This window comes from Hemicordylus capensis, chromosome 3 (assembly GCF_027244095.1).
Source record: "Hemicordylus capensis ecotype Gifberg chromosome 3, rHemCap1.1.pri, whole genome shotgun sequence".
In the NCBI taxonomy this organism is placed as follows: Eukaryota; Metazoa; Chordata; class Lepidosauria; order Squamata; family Cordylidae; genus Hemicordylus; species Hemicordylus capensis.
The window spans coordinates 317,790,195-317,814,914 of NC_069659.1; positions in this window are offsets into that span (position 1 = coordinate 317,790,195).

A 24,720-nucleotide genomic window follows, 5' to 3' on the forward strand; every position below is an offset into this window, starting at 1 on the left:
TCTAGTTCCTTAGGGCTCCTGTGAAGCACGAGATGAACTCAACTTCCAAATTATAGTAAAACTGTTGAAAACTGTAGTAGACAAAGTGAGGCTTGCATCTGTGGTGCAGCAGATGAGAATATTTTATGCTGAAATAGGACATCTGGCACATAAAAATATTGTTTTCTTTGTCAGAAGAAGTACTTGGGATGTTGTGTATAAACTAATCGCTGTGGGATACATTGCTAGAGAATGTCTTTTTTAAAAGGCATTTAAATAAGTGTGGTATAAATCCACTTTTCTGAATTCATAACAATACTGTGTTAAGTCAGTGTTGTAGTTATTACAGTGTAATTTTCTTCAGGGAGGAATGCTGCAGATTTGTTTACCTTGCAATTGGTTTTATTTGCCAAATTATATACCAAATTGTCCCATGGGCTTGCTGAATATATGGGTGCTAACAATGAAAAATGTGCATAGTTTTAATACCAACTTTGTAAATTGCCTTAATAATAGCCTGTGCAATGTAATAGTATTTTCAACCAGTACTTTTAATTTCTAGCTCATAAAGCCTTGTCATTGAACCCCAAGGGTGTAGCTATAAAAGTAAGATTTAATTTTATATATAATGTGGCTAAATTAGCTTTAAAGCAATAGGAGAAACATCCAGCTACAAGAGATAAGACTGAAATTATTATAACTTGATGAAATTTCCTATAGTAAATTAATCATTATTTCTACTTGAACATAATTTGACATAAAAATCTGACTAATGTAGATCTAATCAGAGCACATATTTTAAATGACATTTTTCTTGAATTACAGTAGCTGTGAGGAGTATGCCATGGAAATATGCCATGGAAATATTTTGAATTCACTTCTGAATATACATCCTGTCTTCTTTCCACTATCATCATGAATTTGTATCAGGATCTTATTCACTCAAGAATTCATTTTCATTTGCACCCACATCTCTTTGAACGATGTAGTGATCCAGTTTAACAAGCTAGTCATGTTAAAATTTACAGAGCAGCAAAAGATCATGGTGTGGCCATATTTATTTTTATTTTATTTTAAAGTATGGCTTTTATTATCTTGAGCAATATGAAGCAAAATGTTCTGAACTACTAACTAAAGGAATCAAATGATGGATTCAAAAGTTGTAATGACTCTGGAGACAGCTTTTTCTATCAGAGAGTAGGAACAATTGGATCCAGTCCACCACAATAAATAGGTTATTGATGTGTAGCCATCTTAATCGTCAGTACACACATACAGCTCAAATATGGTGGCTGCCGCATTCATTTAGCACAGGGCTGCTCAACTTCGGCCCTCCTGCAGATGTTGGCCTACAATTCCCATAATCCCTGGCTATTTGCCACTGTGGCTGGGGTTCAAAAACAGTTGTAGTTCAAAAACAGCTGGGGGGCTTAAGTTGAGCAGGCCTGATTTAGCAGAAGCAAAGTATTGTCTACATGCAAGGGAATGCATGTGCATTGAGCTGATGCCTCCACTGATATGTGTAGGGCAGCTATTCGGCTTTGTATGCAAAAGGCCCCAAATTCAATGCCTAGCATCTCCAGGTAGGGCTGAGGGAAACCCTGGAAAGCCACTGCCAATCAATGTAGACCACGGGTGCCCAACTCCAGCCCTCCCATCATCCCCAGCCACAGTGACCAGAGGATTAGTCAGGGATTATGGGAGTGGTAGTTCAACATCTGCAGGAGGACCAAAGTTGTGCAGCCTCAATGTAAACAATACTGAGCTACATGGACAAATTGACTCATGCAGTATCAGGTGGCTTCTTGAAGTAAATGACATCGTTCTTCCTCCAAGATCGTGTAAGTGTGCCTGTTTTAATCCTTCTTAGCAGGTTTCAGTAAAATGGAGGAGGGCAGTTTGTGCAAAGAAACTGAAACTAAAGTAAAAGAACGGTTTCTGCTTTTGTTCAACAACTAGGATAGTATGAGCTGAAATAAGGAATTGTAACATGTTGCAAGTTCATATCGATCATTAACACGGAAATTAGCATACTGGATAGTTGACTTGGGCATTCCATTTTAGAATACGCAGCACCCTGTCAATTAGCCCATTTTCTCATCCAAATAAATTCAAGTTCCATGTATATAAAATGAAGCAGGAGGTCATTTGGCTTTGTAGTATGCCTTCAGCAAATGTTTCTCTTCCAGAGGGGTTTTTAAAAAGAAAGATAGATAGATAGATAGATAGATAGATAGATAGATAGATAGATAGATAGATAGATAGTAGATAGAGACTGAGAGAGAGAGAGATTATTCTATTCACGCACACTCTACCAGATGTTATTGATGGATTTGGTACTTTAATTTGGGCCCTTTCCAAGGGTCTAGGATAACTAAAGAAAAATTAAAGATATCATAGTCTTCTTCTTCTTCTTCTTCTTCTTCTTCTTCTTCTTCTTGCTGTGCAATCTTGTGTTCCCTGTCAGGCACTGTCGGAGGGAGTTCCATAATGTCAGCTGGAGTTTCAAACAGTCGGAACTCCGACTGAGATCCATTTTGTTGTTGTGGAACTTTGTTAGAGATCCAACATGACTACCAGACCCCCAGACCCCTGCCCTCTCCTTCACCTCCTTCTCCCCCTCCCCCACCTTTTTCTGGGACCAAGGTGGGTGTCTTGCATCCTCTTCCTCTCAGAGCAAGAACCGAAATAACTGCTTGCTTTGCTGGCTGGGAGACACTTAACCTTAACACTAAAGATTAAGGTTTACTTCTCTTTTCTTTAGCTGATTTTCTAAGTGCCTTATGGCCTGGGTAATCCTAGAAACAGCTGGGCTGCTCAGGCACCATGTAGGAGGACATAGGAACATAGGAAGCTGCCTTGTACCAAGTCAGACCATTGGCCCATGTAGCTCAGTATTGTCTATGTTGACTGGGAATGGCTCTTCAAGGTTTCAGGCAGGAGTCTCTCTCAGTCCTACCTGGAGTTTCCAGGGAGTGAACCTGGGACCTTCTGCAAGCAAGTTGATGCTCTATCAATCAGTTATGGCCTCATCCTCTAAGGCAGGTCTTCTCAACCTGTGGTATTCCAGATGTTGCTGAACTACAGCTCCCATCATCCCCAGCTCCCGTTTATTGCTAGAGATGTGCATAGAACAATATTTGCATTCTGTTCCAAGCTTGTCCAGAACGTTCCGTCAGAACAACTGGTTTATTTTATTTTATTTTATTTTATTTATTTGATTTGTATACCGCCCTTCCAAAATGGCTCAGGGCAGTTTACAATTAAAACACACCACTAAAACAGTAAAGAGCTAAAACAAATTTTAAAAACAATATAACAATTAACAATTTAAAAACATTTCAGAACAACAATTAAACAATTAAAGTGATTTAAAAAACCCGAATCGGGTTTTGAATTTTAAAATAAACCAGAAATTAAACCCCCCAAAATTTAGGAACCTGAGAATGCTTGGGTGAAAAGAAGGGTTTTCAGGTGTTTTTTGAAAATTGCCAGAGATGGGGAGGATCGTATCTCAGCAGGGAGCGCATTCCACAATCTAGGAGCAGCGACCAAGAAGGCCCGTCTCTGTGTAGCCACCAAATGAGTTGGCGGTAACTGGAGACAGACCTCCTCAGATGACCTCAATGGGCGGTGGGGCTCATAACGAAGAAGATGCTCTCTTAGGTACCCAGGGCCTCAGCCATTTAGGGCTTTGTAAGTTATAACTAGCACTTTGTATTTTGTCCGGAAACCTATTGGCAGCCAGTGTAACTCCATCAGTAAAGGAGTAACATGGTCTCTCCGAGATGACCCAGAGACCAACCTGGCTGCCACGTTCTGAACCAACTGAAGTTTCTGGACTACGTACAAAGGCAGCCCCACGTAGAGCGTGTTACAAAAGTCAAGTCTGGAGGTTACCAGCAGATGTACCACAGTTTTGAGGTCACTGATCTCGAGAAACGGGCGCAGCTGGCGTATCAGCCAAAGCTGATAGAAAGCACCCCTGGCCACTGCCTCAACCTGAGAAACCAGAGAGAGGAGTGAAACCAGAAGTACTCCCAGACTGCAAACCTGTTCCTTTTGGGGAAGTGTGACCCCATCTAGAATAGGCAGATCAAAATTGTCTCTAGAGTTCTGACCCCGCACAATAAGTACCTCCGTCTTATCTGGATCCAGCTTCAGTTTATTCTCCCTCATCCAGCCCATTACTGCTTCCAGGCAGGCATTTAGGGAGGATATGCCAGCTCCTGAAGAAGTTGACATGGAGAAGTAGATCTGGGTGTCATCAGCATACTGGTAACACCCAGCTCCAAATCCCCTGATGATCTCTTCCAGTGGTTTCATGTAGATGTTAAAAAGCATTGGAGAAAGTATGGAGCCTTGAGGGACACCATACTAAAGCTCAGATTTTGAAGAGCAACAGTCTCCAATCGACACCATCTGGAATCTATCCGAGAAGTAGGAGCGGAACCGCCTCCCACCCCCAACACCCTCAGACATTCCAAGAGGATACTATGGTTATTGACCATAGCCGCCGAGAGATCTTCAGGCAGATCATTCTAATGGGCCCCTTGCCCCTGCGGAGGTGGGAAGTGGTTGTAAGTCCAACCTTAACCAGATGGTGGTCTGTCCCTGACAATGGGGAAATCACAGGAGTCCCTACCCACGGAACACCACCCTGATCAGAGTAAAATACCAAATCAAGCGTGTGACCTGCAATATGCGTCGGTCCAGAGACCACTTGGGATAGGCCCATAGTTGTCATGGCCGCTATGAACTCCTGAGTTGCCCCGGACAGATTGGTCCCGAAATGAACATTGAAGTCCGCCAGCACCAAGAGTCTGGGAGACTCCAACGCGAGTTCCACAACCAAGTCCGTGAGCTCAATAAGGGATTCTGCTGGGCAGCGGGGCGATCAGTACACCAACAGAAGTCCCAATCTATCCCTGGTCCCCAAACTCAAATACACACATTCAATATGGTCTGATACCCTGACAGGGACCCTGGTATGGGAGATGTTATCCTTATAGACCACAGACACCCCACCTCCCCGCCCACATGCCCTCACCTGCTCCTCTACAGAATATCCTGGAGGGAGAAGCTGGGACCAAACTGGACCACTAGCCTCCTCCAACCATGTCTTGGTAATACATACCAGGTCAGCCCCTTCATCCATGATCAAATCATGAATCATGGATTCATGATGAATCATGAATCATGATTCTTCATGAATCATGAATTCAGGCTCAACAATGGTTGAGCCGGTTGTTCTGATGCAACAAGCTCACAGCACTCAAAACATTCCAAGTGCCATTCTGAACGCCAAAATGGCATTCTTCTGGCCTCTGTGCATGCTCAGCAGCCATTTGCATGTTAGTGCTGACCACACAAATGGCTGCCATGTGTGCACAGAGGCCAGAAGATTGCCATTTTCAAGTGCAAAATGGTGCTTAGAATGTTCTGAGACATGCAGCTCCGTTTTTGAGCAGCTTAGCCAAGCTCTGGCTCCCCAGCCTGGCCGGGAACACATCTCCCTGCCTTTTTAAGCAAGGAGAGCCACTCCCAGCTGCGCTGTGAATCTGGCGCTGGCTGTGAGTTTGCTCGGAAACGGGTGGTGTGGCCCTGTTTGCAAGCAAAACTTCTCCCCCTGCACCTGACGTGTGACTCAGGGACATGGCTGGGGCATGAAGTGCGGCCCCTGAGGGGCGCAGCCTGGGTTCTTTGAACCCATTCGTGCAAAGGTGGCTCCACCCCTGCTCTGGCTGAAATGTAAATAGAATGACAGCATATTCATTCATTACAGTTTTTACAAATAAGCAGCAGCATGTACTCTGCATACATTTTTAGTATGCTGATCCGACCACAGAAGCTTTGAAGCTTTGCATCATGTTGCATTTTTTCTGTGTATGCAAGATGTAAATCAGCAATAGGCAGTCTTAAGACTTCCAAGAGTTACTCCCACCCCCTGCCTAGGCCCAAACAGAGCCCTAGGAGCACTTAGCACAAAATACATACAAATATTTATATACCGCTTTTCGACTAAAGTTCCCAAAGCGGTTTACACAGAGAAAACAATAATAAAATAATAAGATGGATCCCTGTCCCCAAAGGGCTCACAGTCTAAAAGGAAACAAAATAGACACCAGCAGCAGCCACTGACGGGATGCTGGGCTGGGGCTAGATAGGGCCAGTTGCTCTCCCCCTGCTAAATATAAGATAATCACCATTTTGAAAGGTGCCTCTTTTCTCAGTTAGCAGGGGCTGACTATAATAACTAAAATAGTGGCTGGGGGAGGTAGAGTCAGTTACAAAATGGCAGCTTGTACAAACATTTACATTGACACTGACAGAAAGGGAATAAAAGGGATTTTAGCATCAAAAACTCTGAATTTGAGAATTTTGCTGTAGGACATCAGGAATGGAGCATGAATGGTGCTGGACCGGAACACCATTCCAGCACAAGGTGCTGTTTTGCAATGGAAAGGAGCATGAGGAGCTGCTTTGTGGGAGAAAAAACTGGAGAAAAATTAATGAAAAAGAAAGTTAAAACAACCCTAGAAGAGAGAATAAAAATGGCTCAACCATGCCCCCACTTAGCCAACCAATCAAAGAAGCCCAAATGCCTGGAGAGCAAGTTCAGATATGCCAGGAAGCTACCAGTAGCTCCCCAGCTACCTAACGCCTACTCCTGATGTAAATGACACCCCATCTGATGCCCCCTAAGCATGTAACCTGTGAATCAACATGTCAGTTAAACTTGGAAAATGCAACAGACTCCTTTTTGTGTCACTGAAGGGCTAAGAGGACAATGAGGTTAAGAAGCTGAAGTTTTTTCCTTGGTTATTCAGAGTATAATAAACATATGCAGATGGGAACCCAGATGGGAAGCGAGCTGGTCTTGTGGTAGCAAGCATGACTTGTCCCCTTAAGCTAAGCAGGATCTGCCCTGGTTGCATATGAAAGGGAGACGAGAAGTGTGAACACTGTAAGATAGTCACCTTAGGGGATGGAGCCACTCTGGGAAGAGCATCTAGGCTCCGAGTTCCTTCCCTGGCTTATCCAAGATAGGGCTGAGAGAGATTCCTGCCTGCAACCTTGGAGAAGCCACTGCCAGTCTGTGTAGACAATACTGAGCGAGATGGACCTATGGTCTGACTTAGTATATGGCAGCTTCCTATGTTCCTATTTCTTGCATAATATTGACTAGAGACGTCAGAATGCTGTTCTGTTAGAAATTATTGTTTTATTTCAGCTTTGTAACAATGAATTTGTTGCATCTTTTTGTTTGTTATTTCTCAACATTAACTTTATAGTAAAAGATGTCTTTCTTTCAAACTGGGAAATCTTTTTTGAAGTTTATTACTAATGTATTACTTATCCCCTGGCTACATAACAAACATGTTCCTTTATGTGTTATTAACAGTTAGCTTATAATATAATATGTGTTTTAAAATGCATGGTGTTAAGGAGTAATGGATTAATGGATTTGAGTGCTGGACCTCACAACTTGAGATGTTAATGGGGAAAAACTTTTTTTCTGAGTTTTTTGGTGAGAGGGAGGAGGGGGACAGAAATACTGGGGGAAATGGAAAAATATGCAATACTGTATTACTTTTAAATTTACTTTACTATTTTAAAGTCTCAAATGAACTTGTACATCTCAGTTAGAACATGAGATTTTCTTTATGCTTTTAAAAATGCTAACTTGGCATTTGACCCCTGCTAACTTGGCAAAGAGGCACCTTTGAATGGGATGATTCTCTTTATTTAACAGGGGGAGAGTAACTGGCCCTATCCACCCCCAGCACAGTACCTCCAGTGACTGTTGCTGGTGTGTATCTCACGTTTCTTTTTAGATTGTGAGCCCTTTGGAGATAGGGATGCATCTTATTTATTTATTATTTCTCTGTGTAAACAGCCCTGAGCCATTTTTGGAAGGGCGGTATAGAAATTGAATTATATTATTATTATTATTATTATTATTATTATGAAGAAGAAGAAGAAGAAGAAGAAGAAGAAGAAGAAGAAGAAGAAGAAGAAAAGAACAGCCCTGCTGGATCAGGCCCAAGGCCCATCTAGTCCAGCATCCTGTATCCTAAACAATAGATTACAAATATAAGTTGTACTAGAGATCATCCTTTAGGATGCAGCTTATATTCTTCTTTCTATGGATCTTGGTGTCAAGGTGAGAGGAGGCGGACCAGGCGGAAGCAAATTCCAAGCTAATTAATTTAGATGTTCAAGTTTTTCCTGAGGCTTTCTTTCTCACAAGCCTTTTGCAGCATCTGCCCCTACCTGCCCCGCCCTCACCTTTGACTATGTCAACTTGCCCCATACAAGCAGGCAGAGCAATAACCTGCTTGTTTCCTTGTAAAGGGAAAGTATGCTGTCAAGTCGATTTCGACTCCTGGTGCCCACAAAGTCCTGTGGTTTTCTTTGGTAGAGTACAGGAGGGGTTTATCAATGCCTCCTCTCCTGCAGTATGAGATGATGCCTTTCAGCATCTTTCTATATCGCTGCTGTAGGAGGGTGAAAACACACTGTCACCATTCTTTGAGGTGAGATATCTCCAAGATGAATGAGGCCAAATCAAGAGGATAGTATATCCCCCACTCTCTAGATTAAAGAGGATGATACAGCAGATCAAAGGAAAGCAGGCAACAATTCACAAGCAAAGAAGGATCCTAGGAAGGGCCTAGGACTGTGTCAGTGGACAAAAAGGTGGGGACCTATGATCATGGTTATGATGCCATTTGTCTGAAGGGGATGGCTCCATAAGTGTGTTCATGGTGAATCTGTGAGCTGCAACAATCAGGTTGCAGCTCATGGATTCAATGCGATAGCACTTAACGCTGTTTCCCTTCAAACAAACGACACCGTAAGCATGATAGCAGGGTGGTGGGACTTCCTCCCTACTTTTGCTTGCTGCTGTAACTGAGCAAATGTCTCCATGGCTGTTAAACAGCATTTTGAAAGAGCCATGGGCAGGAAGTGATAATATTTTCAAAATATAATTGCTCGTATGATTTTGCCCAGTGAGAGCTAGGAGAGCTAAATTGTAGAGAGAAATTCAGATTGTGGGAAATGGCACAGGGGGAGGATTCAAAAACCCATCCTCTAGTACTGCTTCTTCAATCAAAATCTATGATCTAGTCCTCATAAGGTTTTGGGTAGGGATGTGTGAAATGTTTCAGGTATAGAACGATCTGTACCCAAATCTGCCTGTTTCGGGCTATTTGTGCACAAAACAAATTGCCCATCTGCAAGTCCCAAAAGATTCAGCTCCAAAACATATCACCCGAATTTCGGAGCCAAAGGTTTTGTTGTTTCGGACCTCCATTTTGTGGTGATCTCTGTATAGTCTCCATTTTGTGTCTGACATCTATTTGAATTTCCCGCTCTTCCAAGCTTCACATCAGTGAACGAAAGCATGGGCTGATCTGCTGACAATTCCCTCCTGGTTCCAGATTGTCTCCTTTGGCTCTTGCCACTCCTGACTGCCCCCCATTGGCCAGAGGAAGGGTCAAAGAAGCGGCAAGGGTGGGGGGAGTTCAAGGAAGTATATTCAATTAGATTTAAAGAGGCAGCAGCCACCATTCTGCCTTTCTGCCTTGTAGGGGGAGAGAGAGTGAGAGCTTTGCTTGCCATGCCATGCCATGCCATGCCATGCCTATTGCCTTCTGCCTTGCCAGCCTGAGCCCAGCCTGCCTGCCCCTGCTGCTGCATGCTAGCCTGAGAATGGATATATCTGCTGCATTGCTTGTTTTTTGGTCCTGAGAAGAAGATAATTCTTTTTTCACCCCCTTCACACTGCCTGCCTGTGCCTGCTGTGTCTCTTCCAGCTAACAGTCCCAGCCCCTGTGGCCACTGACTATCTGGCCAGCCACCCCATTCCCCCCCCCCCGCAGATTTTCCAGGCTTTTGCCCCAGCCTCGCCCCAAAATTTGAAGACTGAAGGAGAAGGAGATTGAAGACGAAAGAAAAGACTCAGAGACACAACCACAGAAGTGGACAACTGGACACACAACATGGGTGAAGGTCTAGACTGAGTGAGTGTACACATTTAAAAAACACACACACATCTCTGGAATTGTATATTCTTGGGGCTTTTTTCCTGTTTGGAGGGAGGTTTCGGGTTGCAATTGAATTTAAAAAGTTGTGTGTTGTTAGTTTAGAAGAAGTTCAAACAGGGGTTCTGTGTGGGAGGGATCCCCGTTAGCAAGTACTAGTAGGTGGTTAGAAGGGTAGCATAGCCTCGTGGTTTTAAAAAAACAATTCTGTCTTTTTCCCCATTCCAAATATATATATATATTTGCATTTTTAAAAAACAGAAGCCTGTCCTCCAGCCCTCTGTGCTCATAATATAGCTGTATCAATATTCTCTGCCCAGCAGCCTACAGGCTCTGAGTGGGCAGGAAGGCACAGACTCTAGCCTTCTTCCTGAACCCATTTACCCACCCACCCCACCTCCACTCCCAACTGCAGTATTCTGAGGCCATGGCAAAAAATTAACCCTAAACCCACTAACCCTTTCGCAGAGCACACACGCACAGGTATACTATGCTCCCCCACTACATAATCTCAACTCTCTCTCTCTCTCTCTCTATCTATATATCTATATATCTATATATCTATATATATATCTATATATATCTATATATCTATATATCTATATATATATCTATATATATCTATATATATATATATATATATATATATATATATATATATATATATATAAAATGCAATTCAAATGCCTTGGATGGTTTGTTGTTGTGCCTGTATTTGGGGGACCTCATGGATGGGCACAGGACAGGTTCTCTCTCACTCTCTTTCTGTAGACTTCTTTGCAATGAAGATTGGGATATATTGTGACTTCTAGCATCATCATCATCATCTTTATTCAAACTAGATTGCTTGCATCTACATACAATAGGTTGTGCTGGTGCCACCGGCTCCGATCTGTTGCGGAAATGTAAAAAGGGGGGGGGGGGCAAAAATTGTGTGCATTGTTGTCATCATCACTCTTTTACTTGTGTAGGTGGGAGGGGGGCCAAACCCCTTGTTCCACTTGCAGAATGTTGTTTTGCACCATTCCTTACATAACCCGCTTTTATGACCGGGTGCCACAGACATAGCTGTGGATGAAAAATGCTTGGAGCAGGGAGGGCAGGGCACATTTGATGCTGTTGTTGGCCCTAGTCTGCTGCCCTAGTCTGCAGCATCTGTGATGTCATGCTTGCTTGCTTGCTTGCTGCTGTTACCCTGCATTGGGAGGGGGTGCGTGGAGCAGTGCATTTCATTGTTCTGTGTAGATCAATTGCATTTCTGGGTGGGGGGAGATGGTGGGACACAATGGATGTGGTGAGTGACACAGTGGATGTGCATGAACTTTGGAAACCTGGTTCTTTGCAAAGCTCTGCTGTTGTTGATGATGTGTGCTGCATCCATCCTATGGGACAATGGGGACAGACAGTGCCCATTTCTGCCTGTGGGTGCCTCCTAGGACTGCCACAGTGGGTCGGGTGGTAGTGCCACAGTGGGTGCCTGCTACCATCCAGGTTTCAGAGTGACTGGGCAAAGGGCTGATTTTAAAAGAATTTCTGAAGTTTGTGCATCTTTGGAGCAGATTCAGGGCAGAAAAGGGGCTTCGGGGCAGAAGAGTGGGTTGGGTGGTAGTGCTCCAATGGGTGCATGCTACCATCCAAATGAGAGTTCATACATTGTTTGTCATTGAAAATGAATCCACTCGCATTGGCTACCGGAGAATCTACACTCAGAACACCTCAGAAACAACAAAACCCAGTACCCCATGGGCTTGTGGGTATTAGGGTGGTTGGCACCCTATGTGCACTACACCACCACTCGCTCTGGGCCACCCCAGTTACCCCCAAGTGGAGTTATGGGGCTGCTGAAATCCTCATTATTCCCTATGGGGGGAAAGCTTAAAGACACGCAAACTTCACAAATTCTTTAAAAATCACCCTTTTGCCCAATTCCTTTGAAATCTGGATGGTAGAAGGCACCCATTGGGGCACTACCAACCCTTCTGCCCCCCAAACCCCCTTCCTTTCCTGAATCTGCCCCAAGGACATGCCAACTCATGCCAAATCATTTAAGAATCAACCCTTTGCCCAATTCCTTTGAAATATGGGTGGTAGCTTCCTTGCACCCATTGGGCACTACCACCCACCACAACCCACTCTGGCCAACTCCGGTGCCCCCCACATGGAGCTATAAGGTTGCTGGAATCCCACTTATTCCCTATGGGAAAAATCTTAAAGACGCGTAAACAAAAATTCTTTAAAAATCACCCCTTTGCCCATTTTTTTTGAAATTTGGGTGGTAGCTTCCACCTATTTGACACTACCACCACCACCACCACTCTTTTGGCCCCAGGACCCTTTTTAAAAATCAGAATCAATTCATATTCGGAAAAATTGTGTCCAAATCAAATCTGGGGTGATTTGGGGGGGAGGGGTCAGATTCAGAACCAAAACAAATTGGGGGTGTTTCAATTCAGGTACAAATTGAAATGAAAAAATTGATTCATGCACATCCCTAGTTTTGGGTTGTTGTTGTTTTAAGCCGGATATTCTTTCAGAAAGTTCTCATGTTATGTCTGTTTTGGCCCTGAGTGCACAATAGAAGCTTTGAAGGCCGGGAGATTGTGCATTAGGGAACCAAGATCCCATCTGTCCACACAGATTTTGTAATGGAAGAGGGGAAAGATAATTTTACAGACTTAACTGAAATATCCAACATAATACTTTGCTTTTGGCTTGGGCTGCTTTCTTGAATTATTATACAAACATGTCAAATTGCTTAACACAGAACTTGGGCTAAGAAATAAACAAGTCCAGGAGTTAGAAAAGGTGAGAAGTCACCAGGAGGAACCAGCTGGTAATCATAGTTAGCAGCTAACTTTGAACAATCAAATTAACAAACACGGTGAAATGAGCTAACAATCCAGCTACGATCAAATCCAAGTGTAAAAGCCAAAGCAACCAATTTAAATGGTCTGTGCTATTATCAGTCTATTAAATTAAATCCAGCGACACGTTAATGCAAGCAGATTTTGACTCTTCACATGACCATATAGCTGCATGAGCCTGTTCCCAATGCACAATGTAACTGAAGTATGTATTCAGCTTGAGTGCCACCATTTTGTTAGGACCCTAAAGGAAGCTACAAAATGGCAACTAGGAACATTCTACTTAATAAAACCACATGTGATCTCCAGCTGTTGACTATAAGCGACAATCACTGTCAGTCTTTGTACCCAAGGTATTTTTCTACACAGTTCCTGTTTGACTGCTGACTCAAAGTAAGTCAGGCTCCAAATAGAGGCTGGTATGCAGTGCTTCTCTTCATGAATTGTGCAGACCATTTATTGCCTGACTCACATTTAAAGAATAAATTGCAGAAAGAATGTGCCAAAACTAACAGAGCGGGTTTTTTTTGGGGGGGGGGGTTGTCCATTAATCAGAATCTTATAGGTGAAAAGAATGGGTAGCTGTTTGTTAATACAGAACAGCAGTTAATGCATTTAGTTTCAGAACTCTGAATAATTCTCAGCTGTTCTCATATGGGTCTCACATTTTTCTAAAAGCTCACATCAAAGTTGATTTAAGTTGAAACATTTATTAAAAGCTGCAAGGGAGCTTGCTTTTCCTCAAATCATTTTATTTAATACTATGATATTCCTGAAAAATTAACAGCTTCCTTTGCTTGACTGCCTTATTAAAAACCAAGATTTCATATATATTTATTTAGGTTGTGAGTATTACAAAGGGACATCGCTTGGAGGTTCTGTACAATTTGGCCATTGTACATACTTTATCCTATGCAATTAAAAAGAAGCAGATACAAGTTTAAATTAAAACATACCTTTTTGAGAAACACATGACTTGAATCTACTTTATTTATAGGCATGAATCTTACAGAAACGTTGGTTTCTTCAGTTCCAGTTGTTTGGAACTGAGTTATCTGTGGAAAGGCTTAAACCTGTTTTATATTATCAGTGAAACGGTTTAAGACCCCTAGTCAAGTGCTGAAGAGGTGGGAAAGATACAGCATTGTTCTTTAATTCCTCATCATTGACTTACACACACAATGTGAATACAAATTATTCTGGCAAAATCCAGACCAGTTGTAGGCCAGAAGCAAATATGAACTAATGACCTTTAAATTTGCCTTCAATTTATGTTCACAGACTCTTCTGGAGAGAGGAAGGTTAAATTAAAACTGTCTCCTGTTCTCATAGTGACATATTTCCAGTGGCCCAGAAAATGGCTTAAGCTATAGCAGCCATGAGTCACCATAGCCCCTAGGAGGATGTCTGTCTTGTGATAACCTTTATCCATTTTGTCCCATGCCAGTCAAGACAACCTAACCTATCATGACCAGCCAGGATCATCATTGAAGCCGATCTTATTATCCTAGAGGAGTAGGCAGCAAAATCAGGTCAACATAAAAACCTCTGATATTCTTAGTAAGAAACTTTTTTAGTGGCATGGACGAATTCAGGCTGCACAAAATGGTTTTTAATTTAAACAAGTAAGAAAGCTACAGAAATATCTCATTTATTAAATTGGAAAAATACTCTGCTTCTTTCAAGTCATGTGCACATGTGGTATGGGATGTTCAGATGAGCATGTACATGTAGGTTATTTAGTGCCTAACAAAGCATACCTCCAGACCAGTCCATTAATAAGAAGGCTGAATCCATCTGGTTTTCATATATCATCCCTTTAGGGCTTTTATAAACTTCCTTACACTTCAGCCAACTTTGTTCATTTCGAATTATTGTATGTAATTCACAGAACTCAAATCATTAAAAGATGTTTAAGCTATTTCACAAATTATTGGAAGTACTTGCAACAATATTATTGACCTTCTTTTGCCATTTACTATTTTCCGTACAACAAAATATTATTTTGCAAGTTACACATATTCCCTTGAATTACAAATGGCTTTCTTTCTGAAGCAAACATTCTCACAAATATAGCCCAGTGATATTTATATTTACTTTTTAAATGAATTTCCTTGTAAATAACTCAAAAGTAGCTAAACAGAGTAAGTAAACAACAAAAAACCAACCAGCAAAACAACAAACAAAGCAAAGAATATGCTGCAACAAAAGGTAAGCTAAACTAAGAGGCATTATGATTATAGCAAAACTAGAAGCAGCAAAACAGATAACCGTACTAAAGGCCTTCTTGTTTGTTTTTACTCAACATCTAAAAGCATCCAGTGTTTGGTCATGCAGGCCTCCCTGGGGAGGGCATTTCATAAAATTCACAACACTGCTGAAAATGCCTTGCTCATAGAGAGACAACGTGGTGTAGTGGTTAGAGTGCTGGACTAGGACCAGGGAGACCTGAGTTCAAATCCCCATTCAGCCATAAAACTAGCTGGGTGACTCTGGGCCAGTCACTTCTCTCTCAGCCTAACCTACATCACAGGGTTGTTGTGAAAGAGAAACTCAAGTATGTAGTACACTGCTCTGGGCTCCTTGGAGGAAGAGCAGGACATTAAATGTAAAAATAAATAAATAAATAAAATAGTATTCACTTGTCAAACATTAATTAGTGGGAATATATAAAGATATTGAACAAAGCATACTAAGGCCACATTCACATGACCAGAATGATCATGGTTAAAGAGTTAGCCACTTAAAGATCTGATCCTTTTAATAATTCCAGTTAAATGCTGATTAACTGCAGCAATTCAACTGAGATTGCCCAGAAAATCTGGGTTCTCCTGGCATGCACTGTGGGAGCACAGAGCTGCTGGCCAATCACAGTTAAATCTTTAACTGTGATCATTCTGGTCATAAGAATGTGGCCTAAGAGGTACACCTCAAACTGTGGTGAGGTGCATATGGGTATGTACGGACTGTATATATAAGCTGCATTGAAACCATGAGGCTATTCTCACATGCTGGCCAAAATGATTAGAAGAGTCACATACTCTCTGTCGACTGCCAATTGGAGATCATCCAACAGGCTGACCAAGGCAGTCTCAACCCCATAGCCCACCCGAAAGCCAGCCTAGAAAGGATCTAAATATCCTATGTCATCCAAAACTGCCTGGAGCTGAGAAGCAACCACTCTCTCTCAATCACCTTGCCCAACCAAGGAAGATTAGGGACAGGTCTGTAATTAGCTAATTCTGAGGGATCCAATGTAGGCTTCTTCAAATATGGTCTAATAATAGCCTCTTTAAGACAAGGAGGCATCCTGCCACCCCTCAGAGAAGCATTTATTATAATTACCAGACCCTCTCTGGTAATTTAACTGCCAGATGAAATAAGCCAAGTTGGGCAAGGGTCAAGAGATCATGTGGTGGGACATACAGTCCAAAGCAGTTTGTCCACATCTTCAGAAGTAACCAACTGAAAATGATCCAATTCAGTCTTACAAGAGGGGTTGCTGGGCACCTCTGTGATAGACTCTGCAGTAACTGTGGAGTCTAGTTCAGTACGAATACAATATATTTTATCTGCAAATAAGTTGTTTAAAACATCACAGCGAGTAACAGATGGTTCCAAGTTCAAATTGGAACTTGGTGGCATGAAGTAGCCCCGTCACAATGCTAGACAACTCAGCTGGATGTGAATTCGCAGAAACAATGTGGGCACAGAAGAACAGCTTCTTTGCTATCCACACTGCCAGAGCATAGATCTTCAAATGAGCTCTGTGTTGCAATCTATCGGATTTGCTCTGAGTCTTCCTCCACTTGTGTTCTAATCATCTACCTCACCACTTCAACTCCCGCAGTTCATCCAAATACCACAGGGCTGACTTTAAAGCAGGTCAGAGAGGACGCTTAGGAGCGATTGTGTCTACCACTCTAGTATGTCCATTATTCCATATTTGCACCAGAGCATCAACAGAATCACTAGCAGAGCCAGCTTGAAACCCTTCCAAGGGTCCGTCACCCCTACAGTTGTGGCTGCAAGTCTTACCTTAACCAGATGGTGATCCGTCCATGACAGTGGAGAGATAACAGGAGTCCTCACCCACAGGACACCACCCTGATCAGAGCAAAAGACCAACTCAAGCGTGTGACCTGCATCATGCCTCAGTCCAAAGACCATTTGGGAGAGGCCCATAGTCGTCATGGCTGCTATGAAATCTTGAGCAAGACTTGCTCAGAATGTTGGTCATGACATTGGCTTGACCTGCTCAAGAGGCCCATAGTCATCATGGCTGCTATGAAATCCTGAGCAAGACTTGCTCAGGATGTTGGTTATGACATTGGCATGACCTGCTCAGGTGGCCCATAGTCATCATGGCTGCTATGAAATCCTGAGCATGACTTGCTCAGGATGTTGGTTATGACATTGGCATGACCTGCTGCAGGATGTTGGTCAGGGGTGTTACAAAAGTCAACCAACAAGGCCTTTTCGCCCATCAAGGGGAAGAGAGGGAGTCTGGGTGAAGTACAGTTAACCAGTCATTGCAGGATACACTTTTGCCCTTCAAGAAGGCAGGGAGGCTGGAAGTCTGAGTGAAAGAAAGGCAATAAACACCTACAAATGATATATACTTTCTACCATTAACTTCTTGCATCCCAACTCTCTGTGACACCAAGTTTAGCAGCAATATGAACTCTGAGCCTTGACCTTTGTTTGCACTCACATGTGCCTTAGTGTTAGATGGACATTCAGTATATTTTATCCAGGCACTGAAAACAAATGTAGGGGTTCCTGTATGGGAGTGAGAGTACATTGCATAGGTTGCAGTTCCAGGTATTGCCAAATCTGGGTACCTATCAAACCCAAAGTGCTAAATGATAGAACAAGTCAATAAGTCTAAGACCTCAGTCCTGTCCCCAAACTATCAGTTTCTAGAAAGCTCAGGAACTTAGCTGATGATAGTAATACCACAAAGCACTACTACCTAAAAAATGAGCTCTAATCAAACTGGTGCTTTTGAAATTGCGTAGTTGAAGAGTAAGCAGCTCATGGATTCCAGCCATTATCTAACTGGAGTAATAAAATATCAACTGTGCCGTATTTTAGCCCCACATAAACAGCAACTCTATAAAATGATGGCATAAAACAAAACTGAAGAGTAAATTCAAGATTCAAAAAGTCCAGTGTTGTTTGTTTGTGGGCTTGCTTGTTTGCTTTTTAGAATTGGGTCCTGTATGCAGATTCACAGTTCTAAGACAAGGCCAGGACAATCATTATTAAAATTGCTCAACCTGTTTGGCTGAGATCAGGGGCATAACAAGATTGGAGTGGGCCCCAAGATAAGAAGTGGTGGGTCTCTGCCCCCTTTGGGGCCCCCATATTCTTCTCCTCCCTCTGCACCCTGTGTGTTTGCTACAGAATAGGGAGGGTTGCTGCCTGATACTCCTCGCCTCCTGGAGACGTTTTTCTCGTTTGAAGTCGAGAAAAAGTCCCCCAATTAGGAGCCAACAAAAGAGAAAAAAGGGAGAAGGGAAGGGAAGCTGCCACTCAGCCAGTGGACCCCGCCCCACGCCACTGCCAATGTTCCTCAGGGCCCAGAGACATTCGTCCCACCTTATTCAATTATTGCTATGCAACTGGCTAAGGTAAAGTAAGCTGTACATATCTATGATACTATATATCAGAATTTATCAGAATATAGACATAACTCTGTGGTAGAGCTGATGCTTTGCATTTTGCATGCAAAAGCTCCAACATTAAATCCCTGAGGTCTCCAGGTAAAAGAACACCTGGATTGCTACCACCAGCAACGTAATACTGGCTTAGCCAATAATAGTGACTTAGATTGACCTGCAGTCTATTATTATTATTATTATTATTATTATTACATTTATATCCCGCTCTTCCTCCAAGGATCCCAGAGCGGTGTACTACATACTTGAGTTTCTCTTTCACAACAACCCTGTGAAGTTGGTTAGGCTGAGAGAGAAGTGACTGGCCCAGAGTCACCCAGCTAGTTTCACAGCTGAATGGGGATTTGAACTTGGGTCTCCCCAGTCCTAGTCCAGCACTCTAACCACTACACCACGCTGGTGATTTCATATGTTCTAGTAGAGATCTCTGACACCATCCACACCAAATTATAATTTCCAGGACTCTTTGTCATGAAAGTCATGAAAAGTCATGAAAGTTGATGGTATACAATGTAGATCTTGGGTATAAAATTCTGGAACAGCCACCACAGAATGAATATGATGCTGTAACCTTATCCTGAGAATAAAATCAAGTTGGCAGTTTCAGAGTTCAAATCAAGACTGTCTATTGAGAGTTGGCTAATAATAATAAATTTGTAGCATAAATGCAATTAAAGACAAACCTAGTACAATGAAATTAAATAGCCTCCTGTTTATTCCAATCTAGAAGAAAAGTTGGATAACATGGTGTCTAATTTGCTTCAAACGTTGACTCATTTTTCTTTGATTTTCTTTGACAGTAATTTGGTCCTGGTTGGCTTATTATAGGATTCAAACTCTTGAACTAATTTGAGTGCATTGCATGTACCAAAAACATTCAAAAAACGCTTTTAGCACCCAACATCTCCCATGTAGGGCTAGTTCATAGGGATGAACAGACAAAGATATGAGATAAATGCTCAATGAAAGAGACCACTCATGGGACTGACAAAGTAGTCTCTGAAGCGCTGTGAGTCTGTTAATAAAGGTAGCTGAGATTTTTAATTGAAAGTTGAAGGAAGCCTATAAATGGCTTAATCAGGTCATTGACAGACACTGGAGGGATTTCCCCCCAAGGGCCCACCACTGCATTAAACCTCTACTTTTAAACAAGATAAATACTGGAGGCAGCTTGTTCTGGCAGCAAGGAATGGACATAGAGAAAACCACAGACGTTATAGATAACAAGATCAAGATTTCGGCCCACTAGAATCAATGGAAGCTTTAGTTGTCAACTTTTGGGGGCATAGTATTCCACCAAGAATTATTTTTAAGCTCCAGTCCTGAATTTATATAGACATTTTTAAGTCCTGCCATGTTCACTGTGCCTTGTGGATGTTCAGGTGGGTTCAGAAATGCTTCATTAGTACTCTGTTATCACAGATATTTTTCATTGCTATGAAAGTGATTGGTCTATAGCAAGTGTTGCTATGGTTCCTTCCAATTCATATCTCAGTCTTATCTTAAGTCAAGGATTCTCAGACTTGGGTCCCCAGATGCTGCTGAACTACAACTCCCATCATCCCTAGCTACAATGGCTGAAAGCCATTGTGGCTGGTGATGATGGAGGTTGTAGTCCAGCAACATTTGGGGACCCAAGCATAAGAACCCCTGCCTGAAGTCATCAGTTCATTCAAACACTTACTTACATAAAGTATAAAATCAGTGGCTGAATCCTTACTGAAACAGTGTGGATGCTTCTAATATCTGCACCCATGCTAGACCCTTGCACTAGTCCTGAAGCGTGGGCTCTCTTGCATAGGAGCACAAGTGCTTTTGGGGTTCACCCATGTTTTGGAGATGCTCTGTTAGTGCAGAAAAACATAATCTGACCCTCAGCAATATGTTTTCGCTCTAAGAGATTCCAGATTGTGGGCAAGCTCTGAAAGCATTTGTGCTCTTGTGCAAGAGTGCCCATGCTTTAGGACCAACACGGGGGTTAGCGCAGCATGGGTGCTGATATTAGTAGTGCCCATGCTGAGTTAGGATGTCAGCCAATATCACTTAAAAATGACTGGAAAGCATAAGATCATTCCTTTCTTCAGAAATTCTAATAGCATCCAGTTTTAAGGGCAATTGTCTAAATATATCCCTGCTAACTGAGCAAAGAGGCACCTTTTAAAGGGGTTATTCTCTTAGAGTTAGCAGGTGGGGAGCAACTGTCCCTTTCCATCACCAGCACAGCATCACCTGTGGTTGTAAATGGTGTTTACCTTATGTTTCTTTTTAGATTGAGAGTCCTTTTGAGACAGGCAAACCATGTAGATTTTTCTGTGCAAACTGCTTTAATAACTTTTGTTGGAAACTGGTGTATAAATATTCATGTAGTAGTAGATGTTACAAAGAAAATGTAGAACAGCCAAGTTTTAGACAAATAAGAATATCTAGGGATGGCTACCGAAAAGCACAAAATAAATTCATAGGTATTTCATGTACCTGTTCCTACAACAAGTCACATACAATTTCAGATAATAAAACATAATCAGTTTTGAGATTCATGTTATAGCACGTAAGAAACAGTAATGCTGAGAATGTCTGAATTACATAGGAGGACTGGGCTGTCCTGGAACTGCACAGGGTCTTTAGAGTGCTGGAAGTTGGCAGTTGTTATTGGTTTCCCAGGACCTTAAGGACGGCTGTCTAATTGGCCCACTATCCAACTGAGCCTATATAATCCCATGCCTCTCTCATATTTCCTTCTCTGAGGATTCCAATACACCAAAGATAATAGCAAAGAGTTGTGTGGTCTGTTACCAGCTGAGCTTATTCTGCCCGGCTCCCAGAAGTTGCATCTCCAGGCTTGGAGATTGCACTTTTGCTATGTTCAGAAGCTGCACCGCAATGTGAGCTCCCAGTTTATATGATACATAGGGACAAGTTGCTTAGTTGGCAGTGGACTGGTTGCCCCTAGATTTGAACACCAGCAATACAAATTGGAAAGGGGATTAGCTTCACACATCCTCTCCCTAAGTGGGGGCCCAACTAAGCAGACTCCAGAACTAGCTATTGTGAGTTATCTGGCATCCAAGGTCATTTTGGACTTAGGATGAACTCTAAAACTCTCCTCATCCTCTCGCAAGAGAGATAGTGCCTGATGCTAATGAAGCAATTGGGCCAGAAAGGGAAGGCAGATAAGACAAGTGCAACTGCACACTCCCTCACAATGGGGATGAGTCAGTGATGTAACTTTGAAATGGTTTCCATCAAAACTTCTGATAGAATTATTGGGAGAGTCAGTCCCAATGCACGATATTCTTTGATGCATCTGCACACTCTGTTTTTCGTTACAATCAGTCTTGCATACAAAAGGCAATTCACATACCTTCCTACTCAGGAAGGACGATCAGACACAATGCATTCCAAAAAAGCCAGTCTGGACTCTTCTATTCAGCAAAGTATGACAAAAGAAATATGCCTCCAAGACATGTTTTGGGATATAAGTATCTCTAACTCCATGACCCAATGTGCTCTCCTATCCTGTGTCTGGAGACTCCCAACTGCAGAACATCACAACAAGTGTGTTCCCCTTTCCATCCTACTGGGGACTCCATCTTGGTGCTCCCTTATGCTTTACACTGGGGACTCCACTGCTACAAGTATTCCCCTTTCCATTGGGGCCACCACCTGAGCTGAAATCACTACCTATCTGGCCAGTATGCTGTCCTCACGCCATGGCTCAGCTTATTGTGCCTATCTTTAAATCAGTCCCCCTGCCAATCTAGCCAGCTGCCCTCACTTGTGAGGGCAATCACACATTCACTTGTGCGGAATCCCACTAACTCCTTCAACTCTCCTGCTCCCCACTTCGCCTTGCTGGATGGACACTAACTAGTCTCCAGCTGCCTGAGTCAGATCTTCGTGAGGACAGGTGATATAGCCTTTTGCCTGGCTCCTTCATGGCTAAATTTATCTTTTTCTCTTATTTCTGAAACCTTACTCTTCTATCTTAAAGTAACTCTCATGGCTAAATTTATCTTTTTCTCTTATTTCTGAAACCTTACTCTTCTATCTTAAAATAACTCTCTCTCACCCATCTGGGAATTTACACATCATTTGGAATTTTAAGCTAAATGTGCCTTACAATAGTCTGTTTTTAAACATATTTGCATTGCTTTTATGTTAAGACCACCTAGTAACATAGTTTATAGCTTTTATTTTTCTACTAATAAACTCCTTTTTGTTAATTAAAACCTCTCTCTCAAGCCAATTTTCTTGAGTTCAGATGCTTGCACAAATTAAAACTGCTTGGAACCATCTCCCCATTTGAGCTAAAATTCCCCACATTCACCCAGTTCAGTTCAAGGTTTATTACAGTCTATGACCAGCACAACAAGGAAATAGAATAGAACATATAACACAGTTTCAGATAAAAACATAATACCACTTGTATCACAATACCGTAGGATATAACATTCACCCGAACTGGGAGTACTGACCAATCACCCCAAGGCAGTTCCATCAACAGGTCCTTATTGGCTACCTAATTGAGCAGGGGTGTGCACAAAATGGATTTTGTGGTTCATTTTGAGCTTGAAACAAATTGCAAAAGCCTCAAAATGATTCGTCAAAACAGCAGCCAAGTTGGTTGTTTCGACTTATTGACCTCAAAATGATTTGGCCATAGGGAACAATGGGGAACTCAAAACACCCCATTGTTCCCCATGTTAGGTCCTAGGGACACCCAAGTGGGTTGGGTGGTACACCATGATGGGTACTACCTACCACCCAACCCACAAAAGAAATGGTCAAGCAGGTGATATCTTAAAAAAATTAACCTTTCCCCAGTACCCCCATAGGATCCTATGAAGATTTTGTGGAATGGTTAATTTAAAAAAAACTTGCCCATTTCTTTTGTGGGTTGGGTGGTAGGTAGCACCCATAGTGCCATACCACCCAACCCACTTTGTGTCCCTAGGACCTACCCATGGGGAACAATGGGGTGTTTTGAGTCCCCCATTGTTCCCTATGGCCAAAACAAACTGCACTCACAGAGTGCACACAACAAGTTTTGCATTCAATATGAAATGCATTTTGTGCCCTTGCCTTGCAAAACACTGCAAATTAGAAGCAGGCAGTAAAAGGAATCTGTCCCTACCAACACAAAACACACATTTCAAACATAGTCAAAAAATGGCCAGAAAAGAATCACTGATCCAGAATCCACTGCCAGTCACAGTGCCTGCGCTGCAGCAACATCATTGGCAAAGGTTGTTCTGCTCTCTCATACACAGTTATGACTCTGTCCTTACTTCCCAGCATTGCAACAGCTGCCACAGCAGCATCCTTAGCAGCCAGCAAGCATAGCCATGAGCTCAGCTACAGCAATGTCTTCAGCCTGAGTGAGTTCAACTTGCAATGCAAGTTGCAGAGAAGACCAGAGCAGTGAGTGGAGCATAAGTTAGTCCAGACACAGACATGCAGCTTATCACACAGCAATTACCAAAAATATATTTTACACACACACACACACACAGAGAGAGAGAGAGAGAGAGAGAGCTGTCTCTGTCCATTTCTCACCACAACACTAGCTCACAAACAAAGCAAGCCACAACTCAAGGAAGGAAGGAAGGCACCCAAGTTCTGCCCTTATCAATCTGAGATCCAGCAAAACCATATAATTATAGCAGCAATGGCACAGCATATTATACTCCATGCTGAGAAAACCACAAAATCAAACCTTCCTTCCTTCCATCCTGCCTGGCACAGAGAAACAGGATGACAGAGGACTGTAGACAAAACTGAGCTAGATGGGCCAAAAAAATAGAAAGATGGATAAGCCTAGCAGGCACTCTCTGTCTCTGACCACTGGGCCAGGCAGGCCCCAGAGCACCACTCTGCTATCCTTTACTGCTGCAATCTCTGTCCTTCTCTCCTGGTGTATCATTCCTCACTGGCACACTGTAAGGGCTCTCTGCCTCCCAGGCCCTTAAATACTTTTTGAAATTTACCTCTTTGGCCTCCCACCTCCCTGCTCCTTCCCTCCATGCTCCCTCCTCCCCCAGCCAATGGGGGCACAGTTGCCCATGCCAGCACTTGATATGAATAATAACAAGCCAACCAAGAAGCAAGAAGATCTCAAGTCAATCAGCAAGGGGGGAACAG